This window comes from Aristolochia californica, unplaced genomic scaffold (assembly GCF_029961685.1).
Source record: "Aristolochia californica isolate CCGP_79_NKW_82.1479 unplaced genomic scaffold, dmAriCali1.0.hap1 SCAF_5, whole genome shotgun sequence".
Lineage (NCBI taxonomy): Eukaryota > Viridiplantae > Streptophyta > Magnoliopsida > Piperales > Aristolochiaceae > Aristolochia > Aristolochia californica.
Genome location: NW_027182214.1, coordinates 14,429,894 through 14,442,988, shown reverse-complemented (window position 1 = coordinate 14,442,988; position 13,095 = coordinate 14,429,894).

The window sequence follows — 13,095 nt, the reverse complement described above, 5'->3', positions numbered from 1 at the left end:
TTTAACTGAGGGTTGACTCCCAATCCATAAGTCTTTTCTTAGGGTAATATAACCCGTTACGTATGATAAATCTCTTTCCAATCGTCTATGATCGTTACGTCACCTTTTTGTAAGTGGGCAAAATAATGGCTCGTTTGACTCGGGTAATTATCCCACTGCACGTTCACTTGAGAATTTAATGAGCGTTTGTCATTCTCTTTAAAAGGTTTGGATCCTTGGGTGATTTGCATCTTTAACATGTTTCAAGCATGCATATCCATTTTTAAAGCATTTGTGGAAGAAATCTTATTCATATAAAATTCCAAGCTGTTAAGGTTGAACTAGTGGAATTTCCCAGAGTTGGATAGCAAAACTTTTGGGTTGATTTGTGGTGTGTGAATAAATTTTCTTTACTTGCATTTTTTATTTTTTAAAATTTTTTGAAAACATAAACTCTAAAATTTTTATTTTGTGGTGATCTTTTTGTATTTTTGGTTTAAGGGATGAAGGGAGACCGATAACTCAAAGTTTTTATTTCAGAAAAATGAGTACATCTAAAATGGAATTGCACAATGAACAAATGTAGAGCGATTTAATTCCAAGGAGTATCTGTAATTTTTAGGGATTGTAAGCTCTTTTTAGTTTTTATATATCAGGTTTTGCAATCGTCGGGAAAATGGGGAGGCGGGGGATTTTAACTGAGTGTTGACTCCCAATCCATAAGCCATTTCTCAGGGTAATATAGCCCGTAACGCATGATAAATCACTTTACAATCATCTATGATCATTAGGTCAACTTTTTTGTAAGTGGGCAAAATAATGGCTCGTTTGACTCGGGTAAATATCCCACCGCACGCTCACTTGAGAATTTAATGAGTGTTTGTCATTCTCTTTAAAAGCTTTGGATCCATAGGTGATTTGCCTCTTTAACACGTTTCAAGCATGCATATCCATTTTTAAAGCAAGTGTGAAAGAAATCTCATTCTAATAAAATTCCAAGCTGTTAGGGTTAAACTGGTGGAATTTCCCAAACTTGGACAGCAAAACTTTTGGGTTCATTTGTGGGGTGTGAAGAAATGTTCTTTACTTACATTCGTTATTTTTTAAAAAAAATTAAAACATAAACTCTAAGATTTTCATTTTCTGGTGATCAATTTGAATGTTTGGTTTACGGGATGCAGGGAGACCGAAAACTCAAAGTTTTTATTTACGAAAAATGAGTACATCTAAAATGGAAATGCATAATGCACAAATGTAGAGTGATATAATTCCAAGGAGTGTCTGTAATTTTTAGGGATTGTAAACTCTTTTTAGTTTTTAGATATCAGGTTTCGTAACCGTCAGGAAAAAGGGGAGGCGGGGGATTCATTTCTTAGGGTAATATAGCCCGTAACGCATGATAAATCACTTTACAATCATCTATGATCGTTTAGTCAGCTTTTTTGTAAGTTGGCAAAATAATGGCTAGTTTGACTCAGGCAAATATCCGACCGCACGTAGACTTTAGAATTTAATGAACGTTTGTCACTCTCTTCAAAAGGTCTTGATCCATAGGTTATTTGCATCTTTAACATGTTTCATGCATGCATATCCATTTTTAAAGCATGTGTGGAAGAAATCTCTTTCTTATAAAATTCCAAGCAGTTAGGGGTGAACTAGTGGAATTTCCCAAACTTGGACAGCAAAACTTTTGGGTTCATTTTGGTGTGTGAATAAATTTTATTTACTTCATTTGTTATTGTTTTAAATTTTTTCAAAACATAAACTCTAAAATTTTCATTTTGTGGTGATCTATTTGCATTTTTGGTTTACAAGATGTAGGGAGACCAAAAATCAAAGTTTTTATTTAAGAAAAATGGGTACATCTAAAATGGAAATGCGCAATGCACAAATGTAGGGAGTGATAATTTCAAAGATTCTCTGTAATTTGAGGAATTGTAAGCTCTTTTTAGCTTTTATATATCAGGTTTTCCAATCGTTAGGAAAAAGGGGAGGCGGGTGATTTTTAACTGAGTGTTGACTCCCAACCCATAAGTCATTTCTTAGGGTAATATAGTTTGTTACGCATGATAAATCACTTTACAATCAACTGTGATCCTTAGGTCAGCTTTTTGTATGTGGGCAAAATAATGGCTAGTTTGACTCTGGTAAATATCCCACCGCATGTTCACTTGAGAATTTAAAGAGCGTTTGTCATTCTCTATAAAAGCTTTGGATCCATAGGTGATTTTCATCTTTAACACATTTCAAGCATGCATATCCATTTTTAAAGCATGTGTGGAAGAAATCTCTTTCTTATAAAATTCCAAGCTGTTAGGGTTGAACTAGTGGAATTTCCCAAACTTGGGCTGCAAAACTTTTGTTTTCTTTTGTTGTGTTTGAATAAATTTTCTTTACTTGCATTTGTTATTGGTTTAAATTTTTTCCATGCATAAACTCTAAAATTTTCATTTTGAGGTGATCTATTTGCCTTTTTTGTTCACGGGATGAAGGGCGACCGAAAACTCAAAGTTTTGATTTAAGAAAAAAGAGAGCTTCTAAAATGGAAATGCACAATGCACAAATTTAGAGAGAGAGAATTCCAAAGAATGTCTGTAATTTTTATCGATTGTAAGCTCTTTTTAGTTTTTATATATCAGGTTTTGTAATCGTCGGGAAAAGGGTGAGGTGTGGGATTTTTAATTGAATGTTGACTCCCAATCCATAAGTCATTTCTTAGGGTAATATAGCCCGTATCACATGATAAATCACTTTACAATCATCTATGATTGTTAGGTCAGTTTTTTTGTAAGTGGGCAAAATAATGGCTAATTTGACCCAGGTAAATATCCCACTGCACATTCACTTGAGAATTTAAACTGCGTTTGTCATTCTCTTTAAAAGTTTTGATCCATAGGTGATTTGATTCTTTAACACGTTTCAAGCATGCATATCCATTTTTTAAGCATGCGTGGAAGAAATATCTTTCTTATATAATTCCAAGCTGTTAGGGTTGAACTAGTGGAATTTCCCAAACTTGGACTACAAAACTTTTCTGTTCATTTGTTGTGTTTGAATAAATTTTCTTTACTTGCATTTGTTATTGGTTTAAATTTTTTCCATGCATAAACTCTAAAATTTTCTTTTTGAGGTGATCTATTTGCCTTTTTGGTTCACGGGATGAAGGGAGACCGAAAACTCAAAGTTTTGATTTAAGAAAAAAGAGAACTTCTAAAATGGAAATGCACAATGCACAAATTTAGAGAGAGATAATTCCAAAGAGCGTCTGTAATTTTTATGGATTGTAAGCTCTTTTTAGTTGTTATATATCAGGTTTTGCAATCGTCGGGAAAAGGGTGAGGCGGGGGATTTTTAACTGAGTGTTGACTCCCAATCCATAAGTCATTTCTTAGGGTAAGATAGCCCGTTACCAATGATAAATCACTTTCCAATCATCTATGATCGTTAGGTCAGCTTTTTGTAAGTGGGCAAAATAATGGCTCGTTTGACTTGGGTAAATATCCCACCGCGCGTTCACTTGAGAATTTAATGAGCGTTTATCATTCTCTTTAAAAGGTTTGGATCCATGGGTGATTTGCATCTTTAACATGTTTCAAGCATGCATATCCATTTTTAAAGCATGTGTGGAAAAAATCTCATTCTTATAAAATTCCAATCTGTTAGGGTTGAACTGGTGGAATTTCCCAAACTTGGACAGCAAAAGTTTTGGGTTCATTTGTGGTGTGTGAATAAATTTTTGTTACTTACATTTGTTATTTTTAATTATTTTTTTAAAAACGTATATCCATTTTCAAAGCATGTGTGGAAGAAATCTCTTTCTTATAAAATTCCATGCTGTTAGGCAACTAGTGGAATTTCCCAAACTTGGACTACAAAACTCTTGTGTTCATTTGTTGTGTTGAATAAATTTTCTTTACTTTCATTTGCTATTGGTTTAAAATTTTTCCATGCATAAACTCTAAAATTTTCATTTTGAGGTGAACTATTTTCCTTTTTGGTTCACGGGATGAAGGGAGTCCGAAAACTCAAAGTTTTGATATAAGAAAAGAGAGAACTTCTAAAATGGAAATGCACAATGCACAAATGTAGAGAGAGATAATTCCAAAGAGTGTCTGTAATTTTTATGGATTGTATGCTCTTTTTTGTTTTTATATATCAGGTTTTGCAATCATCGGGAAAAGGGTGAGGCGGGGGATTTTTAACTGAGTGTTGACTCCCAATCCATAAGTCATTTCTTAGGGTAATATAGCCCATTACGCAAGATAAATCACTTTCCAATCATCTATGATCGTTTGGTCAGCTTTTTGTAAGTGGTCAAAATAATGGCTCGTTTGACTCGGGTAAATATCCCACCGCACGTTCACTTGAGAATTTAAAGAGCGTTTGTCATTCTCTTTAAAAGCTATGGATCCATAGGTGATTTTCAGCTTTAACACGTTTCAAGCATGCATATCAATTTTTAAAGCATGTGTAGAAGAAATCTCTTTCTTATAAAATTCCAAGCTGTTCGGGTTGAACTAGTGGAATTTCCGAAACTTGGACTGGAAAAATTTTGTGTTCATTTGTTGTGTTTGAATAAAATTTCTTTACTTGCATTTGTTATTGGTTTAAATTTTTTCCATGCATAAACTCTAAAATTTTCATTTTGAGGTGATCTATTTGTCTTTGTTCACGGGATCAAGGGCGACCGAAAACTCAAAGTTTTGATTTAAGAAAAAAGAGAACTTCTAAAATGGAAATGCACAATGCACAAATGTAGAGAGAGATAATTCCAAAGAGTGTCTGTAATTTTTATGGATTGTAAGGTCTCTTTTTAGTTTTTATATATCACGTTTTGCAATATTCAGGAAAAAGGTGAGGCGGTGGATTTTTAACTGAGATTTTGACTCCCAATTCATAAGTCATTTCTTAGGGTAATATAGCCCGTTATGCATGATAAATCACTTTCCAATCATCTATGATCGTTAGGTCAGCTTTTTGTAAGTGGGCAAAAATAATGGGTCATTTTACTCGGGTAAATATCCCACCGCACGTTCACTTGAGAATTTAATGAGCGTTTGTCATTCTCTTTAAAAGGTTTGGATCCATGGGTGATTTGCATCTTTAACACGTTTCAAGGATGCATATCCATTTTTAAAGCATGTGTGGAAGAAATCTCATTCTCAAAAAATTCCAAGCTGTTAGGGTTGAACTGGTGGAATTTCCCAAACTTGGATAGCAAAACTTTTGGGTTCATTTGTGGTGTGTGAATAAATTTTATTTACATGCATTTTTTATTTTTAAAAATTTTTTAAAACATAAATTCTAAAATTTTTATTTTGTGGTGATCTATTTGCATTTTTGGTTTACGGGATGAAGGGAGACCGACTACTCAAAGTTTTTATTTAAGAAAAATGAGTACATCTAACATGGAAATGCACAATGCACAAATGTAGAGAGATTTAATTCCAAGGAGTGTCTGTAATTTTTAGGGATTGTAAGCTCTTTTTAGTTTTTATATATCAGGTTTTGCAATCGTCGGGAAAAAGGGGAGGCGAGGGATTTTTAACTGAGTGTTGACTCCCAATCCATAAGTTATTTCTCAGGGTAATATAGCCCATAACGCATGATAAATCACTTTACAATCATCAATGATCATTAGGTCAGCTTTTTTGTAAGTGGGCAAAATAATGGCTCATTTGACTCGGTTAAATATCCCACCACACGTTCACTTGAGAATTTCATGAGTGTTTGTCATTCTCTTTAAAAGCTTTGGATCCATAGGTGATTTGCATCTTTAACACGTTTAAAGCATGCATATCCATTTTTAAAGCAAGTGTGGAAGAAATCTCATTCTTGTAAAATTCCAAGCTGTTAGGGTTGAGCTGGTGGAATTTCCCAAACTAGGACAGTAAAACTTTTGGGTTCATTTGTGGGCTGTGAATAAATTTTCTTTACTTACATTCGTTATTTTTTTTAAAAAAATTTAAAACATAAACACTAAAATTTTCATTTTGTGGTGATCAATTTAAATTTTTGGTTTACGGGATGAAGGGAGACTAAAAACTCAAAGTTTTTATTGAAGAAAAACGAGTACAACTAAAATGGAAATGCACAATGTACAAATGTAGAGAGATATAATTCCAAGGACTGTCTGTAATTTTTAGGGAATGTAAGCTCTTTTTAGTTTTTATATATCAGGTTTTGCAATCGTCGGGAAAAAGGGGAGGTGGGGGATTGTTAATTGAGTGTTGACTCCCAATCCATAAGTGATTTCTTAGGGTAATATAGCCCGTAACGCATGATAAATCACTTTACAACCATCTATGATCGTTTAGTCAGCTGTTTTGTAACTGGGCAAAACAATGGCTAGTTTTACTCAGGTAAATATCCCACCGCACGTAGACTTTAGAATTTAATGAACGTTTGTCACTCTCTTTAAAAGGACTTGATCCATAGGTGATTTTCATCTTTAACACGTTTCATGCATGCATATCCATTTTTAAAGCATGTGTGGAAGAAATTTCTTTCTTATAAAATTCCAAACTATTAGGGGTGAACTAGTGGAATTTCCCAAACTTGGATAGAAAAACATTTGGATTCATTTGTGGTGTGTGAATAAATTTTCTTTACTTACATTTGTTATTGTTTTAAATTTTTTCCAAACATAAACTCAAAATTTTTTATTTTGTGGTGATCTATTTGCATTTTTGGTTTACAGGATGAAGGGAGACCGAAAATCAAAGTTTTTATTTAAGAAAAATGAGTACATCTAAAATGGAAATGCGCAATGCACAAATGTAGAGAGTAATAATTTATATATCAGGAAAAAGGGGAGGCGGGGGATTTTTAACTGAGTGTTGACTCCAAACCCATAAGTCATTTCTTAGGGTAATATAGTCCGTTACGCATGATAAATCACTTTACAATAAACTATGATCGTTAGGTCAGCTTTTTGTAAGTGGGCAAAATAATGGTTCGTTTGACTCGGGTAAATATCCCACTGCACGTTTACTTGAGGATTTAAAGGGTGTTGGTCATTCTCTTTAAAAGGTTTGGCTCCATTGGTGATTTTCATCTTTAACACGTTTCAAGCATGCATATCCATTTTTTAAGCATGTATGGATGAAGTCACTTTCTTATAAAATTCCAAGCTGTTAGGGTTGAACTAGTGGAATTTTGCAAACTTGGACTGCAAAACTTTTATGTTTATTTTTTGTGTTTGAATAAATTTTCTTTACTTGCATTTGTTATTGGCTTAAATTTTTTCCATGCATAAACTCTAAAATTTTCATTTTGAGGTGATCTATTTGCCTTTTTGGTTCACGGAATGAAGGGAGACCAAAAACTCAAAGTTTTGATTTAAGAAAAAAAAGAGCTTCTAAAATGTAAATGCACAATGCACAAATGTAGAGAGAGATAATTCCAAAGAGTGTCCATAATTTTTATGGATTGTAAGCTCTTTTTAGTTTTTATATGTCAGGTTTTGCAATCGTCGGGAAAAGGGTGAGGCTGGGGATTTTTAACTGAGTGTTAACTCCCAATCCATAAGTCATTTCTTAGGGTAATATAGCCCGTTACGCATGATAAATCACTTTCCAATCATCTATTATTGTTAGGTGAGCTTTTTGTAAGTGGGCAAAATAATGGCTCGTTTTAGTCGGGTAAATATCCCACCGCTCGTTCACTTGAGAATTTAATGAGCGTTTGTCATTCTCTTTAAAAGGTTTGGATCCATAGGTGATTTTCATCTTTAACACATTTCAAGCATCCATATCCATTTTTTAAAGCATGTGTGGAAGAAATCTCATTCTAATAAAATTCCAAGCTGTTAGGGTTGAACAGGTGGAATTTCCCAAACTTGGACAACAAAACTTTTGGGTTCATTTGTGGTGTGTGAATAAATTTTCATTACTTACATTCGTTATTTTTTAAAAATATTTTAAAACATAAACTCTAAAATCTTCATTTTGTGATGATCTATTTGCATTTTTGGTTTACGGGATGAAGGGAGACCGAAAACTCAAAGTTTTTATTTAAGAAAAATGGGTACATCTAAAATGGAAATGCACAATGCACAAATGTAGAGAGAGATAATTCCAAGGAGTGTCTATAATTTTTAGGAATTGTAAGCTCTTTTTTGTTTTTATATATCAGGTTTTGCAATCGTAGGGAAAAACGGGAGGCGGGGGATTTTTAACTAAGTCTTGACTCCCAATCCATAAGTCATTTCTTAGGGTAATATAGCCCGTAACGCATAATAAATTAGTTTACAATCATCTATGATCGTTTGGTCAGCTTTTTTGTAAGTGGGCAAAATAATGGCTAGTTTGACTCAGGTAAATATCCCACCGCACGTTCACTTTAGAATTTAATGAACGTTTGTCACTCTCTTCAAAAGGTTTTGATCCATAGGTGATTTGCATCTTTAATACATTTCATGCATGCATATCTATTTTTATATCATGTGTGGACGAAATCTCTTTCTTATAAAATTCCATGTTGTTAGGGGTGAACTAGTGGAATTTCCCAAACTTGGACAGCAAAACATTTGGGTTCATTTGTGGGTGAGAATAAATTTTCTTTACTTACATTTGTTATTGTTTTAAATTTTTTCCGAACATAAACTCTAAAATTTTCATTTTGTGGTGATCTATTTGCATTTTTGGTTTACGGGATGAAGGGAGACCGAAAACTCAAAGTTTTTATTTAAGAAAAATTAGTACATCTAAAATGGAAATGCGCAATGCACAAATGTAGAGAGTGAGAATTTCAAAGAGTCTCTGTAATTTTAGGGATTGTAAGCTGTTTTTAGCTTATATATATTAGGTTTTGCAATCGTCAAGAAAAAGGGGAGGCGGGGGATTTTTAACTGAGTGTTGACTCCCAACCCATAAGTCATTTCTTAGGATAATATAGTCCGTTACGTATGATAAATCACTTTTCAATCAACTATGATCGTTACGTTAGCTTTCTGTAAGTGGGCAAAATAATGGCTCTTTTGACTAGGGTAAATATCCCACCGCACGTTTACTTGAGAATTTAAAGAACGTTTTTCATTCTCTTTATAAGCGGCAAAATAATGGCTTGTTTGACTCAGGTAAATATCCCACCACACGTTCACTTTAGAATTTCATGAATGTTTGTCACTCTCTTCAAAAGGTATTGATCCATAGGTTTGCATCTTTAACACGTTTCATGCATGCATATCCATTTTTAAAGCATGTGTGGAAGAAATCCCTTTCCTATAAAATTCCAAGCTGTTAGGGTTGAACTAGTGGAATTTCCCAAAATTGGACAGCAAAACTTTTGGGTTCATTTGTGGTGTGTGAATAAATTTTCTTTACTTACATTTGTTATTGTTTTAAATTTTTTCCAAACATAAACTCTAAAATTTTCATTTTGTGGTGATCTATTTGCATTTTTGGTTTACGGGAAGAAAGGAGACCGAAAATCAAAGTTTTTTTTTGAGAAAAATGAGTACATCTAAAATGGAAATGCACAATGCACAAATGTAGAGAGTTATAATTTCAAAGAGTCTCTGTAATTTTAGGGATTGTAAGCTCTTTTTACCTTTTATATATCAGGTTTTGCAATTGTCAGGAAAAAGGGAAGGCAGGGGATTTTTAACTGAGTGTTGACTCCCAACCCATAAGTCATTTCTTAGGGTAATATAATCCATTACGCATGATAAATCACTTTACAATCAACTATGATCGTTAGGTTAGCTTTGTGTAAGTGGGCAAAATAATGGCTCGTTTGACTCGGGTAAATGTCCAACCGAACGTTCACTTAAGAATTTAAAGGGCGATTGTCATTCTCTTTAAAAGCTTTTGATCCATAGGTGATTTTCATCTTGAACACGTTTCAAGCATGCACATCCATTTTTAAAGCATGTGTGGAAGAAATCTCTTTCTTATAAAATTCCAAGCTGTTAGGGTTGAACTAGTGGAATTTCCCAAACTTGGACTGAAAAAATTTTATGTTTATTTGTTGTGTTTGAATAAATTTTCTTTACTTGCAATTGTTATTGGTTTAAATTTTTTCCATGCATACACTCTAAAATATTCATTTTGAAGTGATCTATATGCCTTTTTGGTTCACGGGAAGAAGGGAGACCGAAAACTCAAATTTTTGATTTAAGAAAAAAGAGAACTTCTAAAATGGAAATGCACAATGCACAAATGTAGAGAGAGATAATTCCAAAGAGTTTCTATAATTTTTATGGATTGTAAGCTCTTTTTAGTTTTTATATGTCAGGTTTTGCAATCGTCGGGAAAAGGGTGAGGCGGGGGATTTTTAACTGAGTATTGACTCCCAATCCATAAGTAATTTCTTAGGGTAATATAGCCCGTTACGCATGATAAATCACTTTCCAATCATCTATGATCGTTAGGTCAGCTTTTTGTAAGTGGGCAAAATAATGGCTGGTTTGACTCGGGTAAATATCCCACCGCACGTTCACTTGAGAATTTATTGAGCGTTTGTCATTCTCTTTAAAAGGTTTGGATCCATAGGTGATTTTCATCTCTAACACGTTTCAAGCATGCATATCCATTTTTAAAGCATGTGTGGAAGAAATCTCATTCTTATAAAATTTCAAGCTGTTAGGGTTGAACTAGTGGAGTTTCCCAAATTTGGACAGCAAAACTATTGGGTTCATTTGTGGTGTGTGATTCAATTATCTTTACTTACATTCGTTATTTTTTAAAAAAATTTTAAAACATAAACTCTAAAATTTTCATTTTGTGGTGATCTATTTGCATTTTTGGTTTACGGGATTAAGGGAGACCGAAAACTCAAAGTTTTTATTTAAGTAAAAATGTACATCTATAATGGAAATGCACAATGCACAAATGTAGAGAGAGATAATTCCAAGGAGTGTCTGTAATTTTTAGGGATTGTAACCCTTTTATAGTTTTTATACATCAAGTTTTGCAATCGTCGGGAAAAAGGGCAGGCAGGGGATTTTTAATTGAGTGTTGACTCCCAATCCATAATTCATTTCTTAGGGTAATATAGCCTGTAATGCATGATAAATCACTTTACAATCATCTATGATCGTTAGGTCAGCTTTTTTGTAAGTGGGCAAAATAATGGCTAGTTTGACTCAGGTATATATCCCACCGCTCGTTCACTTTAGAATTTAATGAACGTTTGTCACTCTCTTCAAAAGGTTTTGATCCATAGGTGATTTGCATCTTTAACACGTTTCATGCATGCATATCCATTTTTGAAGCATGTGTGGAAGAAATCTCTTTCTTATAAAATTCCAAGCTGTTAGGGTTGAACTAGTGGAATTTCCCAAAATTGGACAGCAAAACTTTTGGGTTCATTTGTGGTGTGTGAATAAATTTTCTTTTCTTACTTTTGTTATTGTTTTAAATTTTTTCAAAACATAAACTCTAAAATTTTTATTTTGTGGTGATCTATTTGCATTTTTGGTTTACGGGATGAACGGAGCTCGAAAACTCAAATTTTTTATTTAAGAAAAATGAGTACATCTAAGATGGAAATGCACAATTCACAAATGTAGAGAGTGATAATTTCAAAGTGTCTCTGTAATTTTAGGGATTTTAAGCTCTTTTTGACTTTTATATATCAGGTTTTGCAATCGTCAGGAAAAAAGGGGAGGCGGGGGATTTTTAACTGAGTGTTGACTCCGAACCCATAAATCATTTCTTAGGGTAATCTAGTCCATTATGCATGATAAATCACTTTACAATCAACTGTGATCGTTAGGCCAGCTTTTTGTAAGTGGGCAAAATAATGGCTCGTTTGATTCGGGTAAATATCCTAGCGCACGTGCACTTGAGAATTTAATGAGCTTTTGTCATTCTCTTTAAAAGCTTTGGATCCATAAGTGATTTGCATCTTTAACACGTTTCAAGCATGCATATCCATTTTTAAAGCATGTGTGGAAGAAATCTCTTTCTTATAAAATTGCAAGCTGTAAGGGTTGAACTAGTGGAATTTCCCAAACTTGGTCAGCAAAACTTTTGTGTTCATTTGTTGTGTTTGAAGAAATTTTCTTTACTTGCATTTGTTATTGGTTTAAATTTCTTCCATGAATAAAGTCTAAAATTTCATTTTGAGGTGATCTTTAAGCCTTTTTGGTTCACGGGATGAAGAGAGACCGAAAACTCAAAGTTTTGATTTAAGAAAAAAGAGAACTTCTAAAATGAAAATGCACAATACACACATGTAGAGAGAAATAATGCCAAAGAGTGTCTGTAATTTTTATGGATTCAGGCGTGAGATTTTTAACTGAGTGTTGACTCCCAATCCATAAGTCATTTCTTAGGGTAAGATAGCCCGTTACGCATGATAAATCTCTTTCCAATCATCTATGATCGTTAGGAGAGCTTTTTGTAAGTGGTCAAAATAATCGCTCGTTTGACTCGGGTAAATATCCCACCGCACGGTCACTTGAGAATTTAATGAGCGTTTTTCATTCTCTTTAAAAGGTTTGGATCCATAGGTGATTTTCATCTTTAACATGTTTCAAGCATGCATATCCATTTTTAAAGCATGTGTGGGAGAAATATCATTCTAATAAAATTCCAAGTTGATAGGGTTGAACTAGTGGAATTTCCCAAACTTGGACAGCAAAACTTTTGGGTTCATTTGTGGTGTGTGAATAAATTTTCTTTTCTTACAATCGTTATTTTTTAAAAAAATTTTAAAATATAAACTCTAAAATTTTCATTTTGTGATGATCTATTTGCATTTTTCATTTACGGGATGAAGGGAGACAGAAAACTCAAAGTTTTTATTTAAGAAAAATGAGTACATCTAAAATGGAAATGTACAATGCACAAATGTAGAGAGAGATAATTCCAAGGAGTGTCTGTAATTTTTAGGGATTGTAAGCTCTTTTTAGTTTTTATATATCGGGTTTTGCAAGTGTCGGGAAAAATGGGAGGAGGGGGATTTTTAACTGAGTCTTGACTCCCAATCCATAAGTCATTTCTTAGGGTAATATAGCCCGTAATGCATAATAAATCACTCTACAATCATCTATGATCGTTTGGTCAGCTTTTTTGTAAGTGGGCAAAATAATGGCTAGTTTGACTCAGGTAAATATCCCACCGCACTTTCACTTTAGAATTTAATGAACGTTTGTCACTCTCTTCA